The sequence below is a fragment of the Grammomys surdaster genome, unplaced genomic scaffold (assembly GCF_004785775.1).
Source record: "Grammomys surdaster isolate TR1022 unplaced genomic scaffold, NIH_TR_1.0 125984, whole genome shotgun sequence".
In the NCBI taxonomy this organism is placed as follows: domain Eukaryota; kingdom Metazoa; phylum Chordata; class Mammalia; order Rodentia; family Muridae; genus Grammomys; species Grammomys surdaster.
Window position 1 is genome coordinate 3524736 of NW_021620800.1, and position 9750 is coordinate 3534485.

General features: G+C 44.3%; 1 long non-coding RNA gene across 1 annotated transcript; it reads left to right on the forward strand.

Moving 5' to 3' along the window:
• The first annotated feature begins 7361 nt into the window (after positions 1 to 7361).
• LOC114609776 lies at positions 7362 to 7976 on the forward strand. Its single transcript, XR_003709579.1, has 2 exons — positions 7362 to 7460; positions 7637 to 7976. It is a non-coding gene; the product is annotated as an uncharacterized LOC114609776 (long non-coding RNA).
• The last annotated feature ends 1774 nt before the right edge of the window (positions 7977 to 9750 follow it).

The window sequence follows — 9750 nt, forward strand, 5'->3', positions numbered from 1 at the left end:
CCTCAGCAAAGCTATTTGTCAGACTGTTAGCATCACATGGCTGCAAGCAAGGCTACCCTCTTCTCTTCACCAGTTTGGCAATGAGAGTGACTGACTCCTTGATTCCAAACTCGTGGTTCTCATCCATTCTGGTGATTGCTGTTACACCCTTGGTCACATCTTCCTCTGCTTCTGTCTTAGAAGGACGCCCGTCCAGTTCCTTCCCCCACTGCTGTATTTATAATAAAGTTTCCATTTGCCAGGTAGCCAACGATGAACATCCAGCCTACTTAACAGAGACTTCCTGGTATTTGATCTTTCTCGCCCTCCCTGTTGCATCAAAGAGACAGAACACGAGATCTCACATCCCCTCCTGGGAAGATCTGCGCAGTGAGCCCTTCCTGCCCTTGAGGAAAGAAAGGGTAACCAGGTTTTCGGTTGCTAAACGTTGGACTTAATGGTTCATCAAATCAGGCCTATTGTGAACGAACAAGAGAAGATGAGGGGTTTGTTGGCATTTGAGGTGTGCGATAAACAATGCCCTTTCTCTCCACCGTGTTTTGAAAAAATAAAATACAGTAATCAGACAGATGGAGAGGAAATCAGCCTCGGGTTTGATGAGGCTGATGTGCTCGGTTGGATCTTCAGCCCCTGCGCCCGACAGGGATATTCTGATGCTACAGTCCACCCCGCCCCTTGCCAGATGGGGCATAAATATCTGCCAAAAGTGAATCCAATCAGAGTCTGTATGCTTGGAAACATGCTTTAGTGTCTTTCGATATCTGTGGCTTTATGAATCTCCATTAATTGGCGTCTGTGTTATTCTAACGGATCATGAAGAGGGCTTCGATGAACATCCTAAGTCCGTATGTTGTTCACTACCCGTTTGGTGCTTCCTTTTTACAGGTTTATTAAGTTATGTGTTTGTGTGTCTGTGTACAGGTATGGGCACATGCATGCAGTGCCCTCAGGGGCCAGAAGGGGGCGCCAAGTACTCTGGAGCGTGAATTAATAGTAGCACAGTCATAAGGGTTCTGGGAACTGAATCCAAGGCCTCTGTAAGAGCCCTAAGTGTGTTGATAACTCTTCTTATAAACTTCAGACTCCCCACAGTGTCTCACACTGCCTGAGTGTTCTCAGTGCCTCTCTCACATCCCTGTCTGAGAACTTTCACTCTCCAGGCAGTTTTGATACACCCCGAAGGATGGGTACCACTGGCTAAAAGGGTTTTATTTACCTTATCAACATTTTAATTTTTCATATACTTAGATTTATCTTATTTATGCACTGGGGGTGGGGGGAAGCAGCCTAAATATATCAGTTATCTATCTCTGCCCCAACAGTCCTCACTGGAAAGCTCCGTAGCTTACCACAGTGACCTCGCACTGTCTAATGAAATTATCTGGTTGACATTTGGACCCAGTTCAGCTGGCTGCCTTCTCTGTTGGACTCACCTGGGAACACATACAAGGCTTAGGCTGCCAGGTGGTTCAGGATTCCTCATCCTGCGCCACCACAGCACAGTGGGTGGTCTGAGGGCTCCAGGCTAGCAAAGCAAAAGTTGCAATTTGGTTTTTGTTTGTTTGCTTGAGTTTTTCTTGTTTTGAGAGGAAGGTAACTAACCGTGGTCCTGGAACTCATTTATAAAGCTTGGGGGATGGTCTTGCACTAATCCTCCTGCTTCAGCCTCCTAAGATTACAGGCAAGCTTCGCATAGTTTGTGTCCTGCAGTGTGGCTTGAGGTAGAGGTTGGTACTTCCCTTAAGGTAGAAGACTCAGAGTCCGGGAGCTGGGGATTAGTGAGGGAGGGGAGGCTGTCCTTTGTTAGTCAATGCAAGTATGGAAGCCCATCTAGTTCAAATGTGGAGTCCACTCCTTGATACAATGGACATGAAGCCAGCCAGCCAGCCAGACAGACAGACAGACAGACAGACAGGGCAGGGAAGTATGATTCACAGGATGCCGTTGCTACAATAACCAGCAATCTAAAGTATTAGAACCAGTCTTTTTCCAGTGGCATCCAGTATTTCTCTTTTAGGTAAAATTTATATCACAAAATGACTTCAGGCATACGTACATACATAGATGCTGGAGCGTTTAGTATATTCATTTCTTCTTTATCTATTTCTGAGACATTTTTATCACCCCCCAAAGGAAAACCTGGGCCCCTAAAGCAATCACTCTCCATTTTCCACCCCATCCCTTCACAGCCTGCCTCGCATCTTTGAAAATCTGTCTCTCAAGGAGGTTTCATGCAGATGGCATCACAGGACAGCTGGTTCCTTTGATCCTGCATCTTCCAGTTAACCTGATATTTTCAAGATCTACTGGGTTAAAGCATATATCAGAAAGTCATCTATTTTTCCTGGCCAAATAAGATTCCCTGGTGTGAATAAACCACACGCGGTCTCTCTGCCGGTTGGCGGTTATTCACATTGTGTCTGTGTCTGGCTATTCCTAATAGAACTGCTATGAGTATCTACCTTGCCTAATTTGGGCAAGGGGGTGTTAGGGTGATGGGGTATGGGAGGATTGAACCCAGAGTCATGTATATGCTCAGCAAGTGTTCTACTGCTCAGCTATCTCTGTTCATTTGTTATTTTGAAACAAGATCTGACAAAGTAGCCCAGGGTAGCCTTGAACTCTCAATTCTTCGGCCTCAACTCCCTGAGTAGCAGGGATATAAGCCACTTTCCCTGGCTTGATTTTTCTTATCATAAAATACCACTCACATTTGGGGTTCAATTTTGTACAAGAGATAAGTAACCTCGAAATGACATAATATCCTTTTCAGTGACTTTATCTTCTCACTAATTCTGTAATGCTCTGTGTCCTTGGGCAAGTTACTTAACATCCTTGAGCCTTGGTTTCTTTGTAAGCTCAGGATTATTATATGGGATATTGTCATGATTTAAATGAGGTAATATGCAAGGTCCTCTGCCCCAGGCCTGGCGGGTAGAAATCTCTAGCCAACTTTCATTATGGCTGTTGGCAACCCCAGCTCTTTATATAGGAGAGAAGATTATTTTAGTTATCCATTGTTGTTTCCAGTGAGCATCTCTTTCTGTCACACTGTGACAACCGCTAACACAAATCTACTTTTACTGTTCCTTTTTAAATTAAAAAAAAATGTTTTAGCCGGGCGGTGGTGGCGCACACCTTTAATCCCATCACTTGGGAGGCAGAGGCAGGCGGATTTCTGAGTCCGAGGCCAGCCTGGTCTACAGAGTGAGTTCCAGGACAGCCTGGGCTACACAGAGAAACCCTGTCTTGAGAAAAAAAAAAAAAAAAACAAAGTTTTATGTGCATATATGTGTGTGCTTGAGTGTGTGTCTGTGCACATAGAGAAACCCAAGGAGGCCGGATGAGGGTGCTGGGTCCCATGAGACCAGACTTAGAGATGGTTGTGAGCTGCCATGTGGGGTGCTGGGAACCAAAACTGGGTCCTCTACAAGAGCAGCTTAACCACTGGGCCATTCTCCAGAGTCTCCCCCTCCTCCTCTTCTTCCTTTTCTTCCTCCTCCTCTTCCTCCTTTCTTGCCTCTTCCTCTTCTTCTCCTCCTCCTGCTTCTGCTCCTCTTCCTCCACCTCTTCTTCCCCCTCCTCCTCCTTTTAATTCTGAGCTCATCTTAGTCCTCTCGCCTCCTTTTCATTGATTTTATCAGCTTCTTCCTTCTGAATCCAGCTAGGACCTTTACCGGAAATACAGTTAGAGATTGGTTTAGGGAGGGGTCTGAGATATTTTTACCATCAAGTCTCTATAGGCTATAACATGTCTCTCTACTTATGAAGCTCATATTTTGTATCCCACAGTCATTTTATAGATTTTTCTTTTTTTTTTCAAATTCAGATGCCATAGATTTCTTTTGCTTGATTATTCCTGGATAGTTTATGTTTTAGTTGCTATGGTGAATGGAACATCCCCCCCTCGTCGTATTTAATTGGTTATCATTTGCATATAGACAATGGTGGATCTCAGTTCTATTTCTGGCTTAGATACTCTGCTTTTTTAGTTTATTGAGTGCCTTGAAATAATTACCTTCTTTTCTTCTTTGCGTCTATACTTTTTTCTTGACATATTGCGCAGGCTATAATGTTCAAAGGGTAATAGACAAGAGTTAATGGCTGATAGAGGAGGGCTGCTGAGGGTTAGGGGTGCATGTCATGGGAAGTGTTTCTGGGGATCAGTGTGAGGAGGCACTTATAGGAAGAAAGATCACACATTCAGGGAAAGGGGCAAGAAGGAGAAGTCGGTTTGGCAAGCGGTGGGTAGCTACCAGACCATGGAGCATCAGATTTCTTTGGCCAGATGTATCTTAGAGTCACAGTTCAGGCTGAGGTAGAGGACCCGTCAGAGGGATGGAAGAGAGACTTGGGTGGAGTGGCCAGGTAAGTCCTTGCAAACTGTCAAGTGAGAGGTGGTGGGGACAGAAATGGTGTATGATGGAGGACAGTCTCATAGTCAGTTGTATATTATATTTAGGTTAGCACAGGGGCCTGAGCAGTACAGAGTTGGTTCCTGCTTTCATCAGAAGGGTTCTAGTGAGCCAGAGACCAAGCTGTTTCCTGTCTGACATCAATGCCCTGCCTGTCCAGACCACTGAGCCTTGCACTTTCCTGTCTCACCCCATAGAAGATGTCTGCAGTCCTTGTTCTTCCAAGAAGCATGTGGCCTTACATGTTAGTTCTTGCTATTGTTCATTACACATAACATGAATGATGATCTAGGTAAACTCACTTTCCCTGGTCTCAAGGGACTGTGGCTTTGGCCTCTAATAAAATTTACCTCCTAGCTCAACCTTCTCCTTTGGTGGTCAAGATTCCCCCATCCTGTTCCATAACGTGACCTCCACTGGCTCAGACCTATGTGGGCCTGGGACCACAGTGCTCATCCACAGGTTGGATATGGCTGGATCTCCAGAGTGTGATGTGAGGATGGGAAAGGCTGGGGAGGCAGTGAGTGCCACCTCTCATGCTGCCCAGCCAGCATCTTCCCACTCTCCCCACTGCACCCTCAGAACATCAATCAGACTTCCCTTCTGTCCTTCACATACACTCCATACAGGAGCAGAAGAGCAAGAACAGCAAGACCCCGGGCTCTATCAGGAGAAGAAGAGAAAAGCTGCTCAGGGCTCAGAGCAAGGACACCCACTGCTCCCAGCAGGAGCCACAAATCTTGGCAGTGTGCAAGCATGCAAAAAGCCAGGCTGGAGGGGCAGGGCTGGGACCAGAGGGGTGAGAAGCAGCAGGGATTCCGTGGGAGATCTGGACAGAGGAGTGCACATTTAAAACTAAGGATTTTCCTACGACTTTAATGGACTCAATGTCCAGGGATATGACAATCTGGACTATAAACCCCTATCATCAACTCTAATAAGGAGTCCAGTTCAGGTGGTGGATTCTCTCTGGGCCGTCTTCCAAACCCCACTCAAGTTCTGGCTTTTTGATGGGTCTCACTTCCTCTTATACAGTTGGAGGCAATGCAAAGGAACACTGAATTCATAGACATCAGGGTCCATGAATGGTTCTATACAAATGCAGCCCTGAGTTACGACTGGGAACTTTGACTTGGTAAATAGCAAAGGGGAGGTCACTGGTGATGTGGGCAGCAGGCTGCTGAGTGGACTCGGTTGTTCCTCTGATGCTGGATGGTCACAGCTCTACCTGGTGATGTGCTTACCTGGGAGTACTCGGAGATTTACCTATGCAGTTCAGAAACTTAGATCTACCCCCGGAAACAAAAGAGACTGACCCTCAAATAAGGTGAAAGCTCTGAATAGCAAGCTATCCTTTTTATTTAAACTGTGAAACAAGATATTAAATTATAGATAATATATATTATATATGCACAATATATTATATTAATTATATATTATGTATACATAATATGTATGTATATATTATATTATATATACACATGTATGTATATTATATTAATTATGTATCAATTTACATAATATATGTATATATGTTCACATGTATAATATGTATATTATATCTTACATATATAATATACAGATGTATGTCTAATATAACATATACACATAATAAATATATACAATATAATTATATTTATTCCATATAATATATGATTATATGTAACAAATATATAATTATATTGTATAATATATAATTACATATAACAAATATGTAATTAATTATATATTAATATATTATATGTACATAATAATATTATGTATATGATATCACATGTTATATAGTATACAAATATATAAGTATCTAATAATTATGTATGTAATATACACATATATGTATATATCCATAATATAACATATAAACACATGTTCATTATTATGTATATAGACATATATGTGTGTATATAAAATGTACATAATACATTGTATATAATATATGTTTAATCTAATATATATAATATACACATATACATATTATATATATAATCAAGTTAGTTATATTTCCAAGTCTGTACGATGTAGTTGATTCAGCTTCATTTCTGTGCTTTCTTTCTCTCTGTGTTGCCCAGGTCCACAGCGGCTCTGGCCCCCATGCTAATGAGATGGTCTCTATCACACCCCACATCTATCGTTCCTGTCCTCAACGCTTCCCACTTAGCGATTTGTAAGGACTTACCTGGTCATCCTGTCTGAGTCTCGCATTACATATTGGCATCCCCTGCCCTCTTCAGAGTCCAGCCTCTTGCCTGACAACCATACTCAATATACATACTAACCCTATGAAATCTACACAGGAAAAAGAATTTAATTTTCTCCTTAGAAGCACCACCCCCAAACATTGTCCTTGATATAAAGTTACTTATCATATACATACATATTTTTCCTTTGCCTGCTGCTGTGATAAAAGCGATTCACGGGAGAAAAGATTTATTGGGCCCACGGTGCGTGGGTGCAGTCCATTGTTGTGAGCAGGTCGTGGCAGCTTGGAACTGGGACTGGTGGTCATGTTACATCTGCAGCTAGGAAACGGGTGATGAATCGTACAAGTTGCTCATTCTTTTTTGTTTTTTCAAAGATTTTATATTTTATATAAGATTTTATATCAGGGACACAGTAATGTGCACATGAGTGCGGGGCCCCCAGAAGCCAGAAGAGGGCGCTGAACCCACTGGAGTTACAGGATATTGTGAATCAGCTGTGGCTCTAGAGAAGAGACGTGGGGGCCTCTGCAAGAGCAGGACACAGTCTTAACTACCGAGCCATCTGTCCTGCCTCATGCTGTTCATTTTTTTATTTTGAAATTATGGGCTCAGCTCCAAGGTACAGCTCAAAATTTGGGGACTTTCCACGGCATACGAGTCAGATGATGGAGCCGAGGAGTCTTCAACTCTTCAGAACTGGGTAAACCACGATGCCGGGGGTGGGACGTGGCTGCTGGACACTCCGTCTCAGTGTGGGGATGTTGTGAAGAGCTGAGACATTCAAGAAGTGGAGCCCAGTGGGAGTCAGGAGACACCACCCTCGTTCACCCTCGGAAGGACTGAGGTAACTCTATGACCCTGTGTCGATTCTCCGGTAGGCCCCGTCCCATCTCTGCTTGGCTTGTTCAGAGTTGGCCTGAAATCTGATTTTGACTGTGCGCTCACATTTGCTGAGAGTAAAGCCCTAGGAAACCAGCATGGCAGGAGTGTTTTAATTAACAGAGCTGCTCTGTACATTAGGCTGCTGCGACTTTGCTCAATGCTGACGATGACTGCAGTTTAGCACCGGGGGAAGAAAGCTACGAAGGAAATGGATCAGATGAAGCAATACTGGGAGTTTATGAAGTCTGCGCGTTTTCTTGAGGCTTCACAGGGACCGCTTTTAAACTGGCTGTCACCCATGCATGAATTATCCCCTCCACCTGGGAGGACAGAGGACGACAAGACATACACCCACACTCAGGGCACGAGCCACGCCAGCCTCATAATTCTTTCTTATGCTGCTCAAGTGTAGAGTGCCGTGAGTGCAGAGAGAGAGACCTGATGTCCTCAGAATTAAAAAAAAAAAAAAAAAAAAAAAACCACAACCCTGGGGGCAGAGGAGAGGCAAGAAATAAATAACAAACCAGGATGCTATTTACATACAGAGGGGAGGCCTCTGAGACTCAGCTCCAGGGGCCTTCCGTGTCAGTAATAACTCCGTGAAGGAAATAAAGAGACTCTTCCGCAACCCCACATCGCCTGAGATGCTATCTGCACGGGTTCGCCTTTGTTTCCTGATGGATCCTAACACGGCAGAGGGGAGGCAGGGCTGTCAAACGCAACGGTGAGGTAGGGTGTGGGGGTGAGTCCGGTGGTCCCCATGATGACTCAATTATGTTGGCTGTGAAGAGATTAATTAGAATCGAATATTCTATTGATGTAAAACCGCCTTTTGCACCTGCCATTGGTACCCTCATTACCGGCTTCCCATTATAGGGGATTATATGGCACAATGAAATGCAGTTTATGCTTCCTGGGAGACATTCCTAAATAGGTTTACTGTACTTAACTCCTGGTGAAGGGGGTTACCTAAGAGATCCATGACTCAGTCTCTGTCTCTCATCTCTGTCTCTCTCTGTCTCTTTCACTCTCTCCATCCTTTTCCATAAACTATAAACACAGATATTCCCCTGCCCACCGGACAGGCTACAAGCTCAGATGTAAGTCCTACCACATCTTGTTCACTTTGTGCCTGACATCGTAGGATGATGGAGTCAGAGAGATCCTTGTCAACTCCTTGAAACTAAATGAATCACATCGAATAGCTTCTCTTCCTCACGTATTAGAAGCTTGGTCTCCAGTGTGGGACTGTTGGGAGATGGGTGGGTGCCTGGTGTTGCTTGGCTAGGTCATTGTGGGAGTCAACCCTTGGAAGAGGTTGAAGTAGCTCATGTGGGACTTCAGATGGCTGTGTGACAACAAGCTGGTTCCTTCCGGCTTACTCACTGGCTTCATGTCTCATGATCTACCCATTTGCATGGTCCTCCCCCATGATAGCATCTTCCAGGAAATGATAGAGACAAGAAAGCCCTTACCAGAAGCCAAACAGATGGATCTGCCCAATCATAGACTTTCCAAATGGTTGATTTTTTTTTTAAGTTATAAAGTATCCAGTTTGGGTTTTGGGGAAGGTCATGTTACAGGATCTGAAATAGACCAGTGATATACACACGGGGAGTGGCTCTCTGGAAGAAGTGAGGTTCAGAGCCAGAGTCTTTGGGATTTGTGGAGTTTGTCTTTTGGGAGTGGGGAGAGAGATGTGTATTTACTGGGGTGGGCAGCATCTGTGGACTTGGAAGAAAACTTTCAAGCAAATATCAGGTCAGAGAAACTGCCTCCTGACCCAACAACACTCCTTTCTTGCGATGCTGAGCTGAGGGGCTCCAGGTCAAGATTAGGACAATCCCAGCCCTAACAGACTCAGCCAATGCTGGTTAAATGGGAAACAGAGACAAGAACCTGTTACTCTATCCAACTTGCATAAGAGCATCCTTTGGTTCTCAGGTGTCCCACCTACTGAATAGTCACAGTTCAGGAAGGAAAGGGCATCAGGAATCATCAAAGTCTCGGCAACTGGCTCTCATCGAATTCAGTCTGTGGATGCAACCTTTCCAATGTGCCCTAAATTTGGATGACCTGGAATGAAGGTAGGTAGCACGGCATATTTGTTTGAAGGTACTCCTAGAATCCCCATGGTGCTGGACTCTGTCTTGGTCAGCTTTGTCAAACTGACCCAGCCTAGAGTCATCTGAGGGAAGCCCCAACTAAGGAATCACCTGGATCATAAGGACCTGTGAATACGTGTGGGGAGG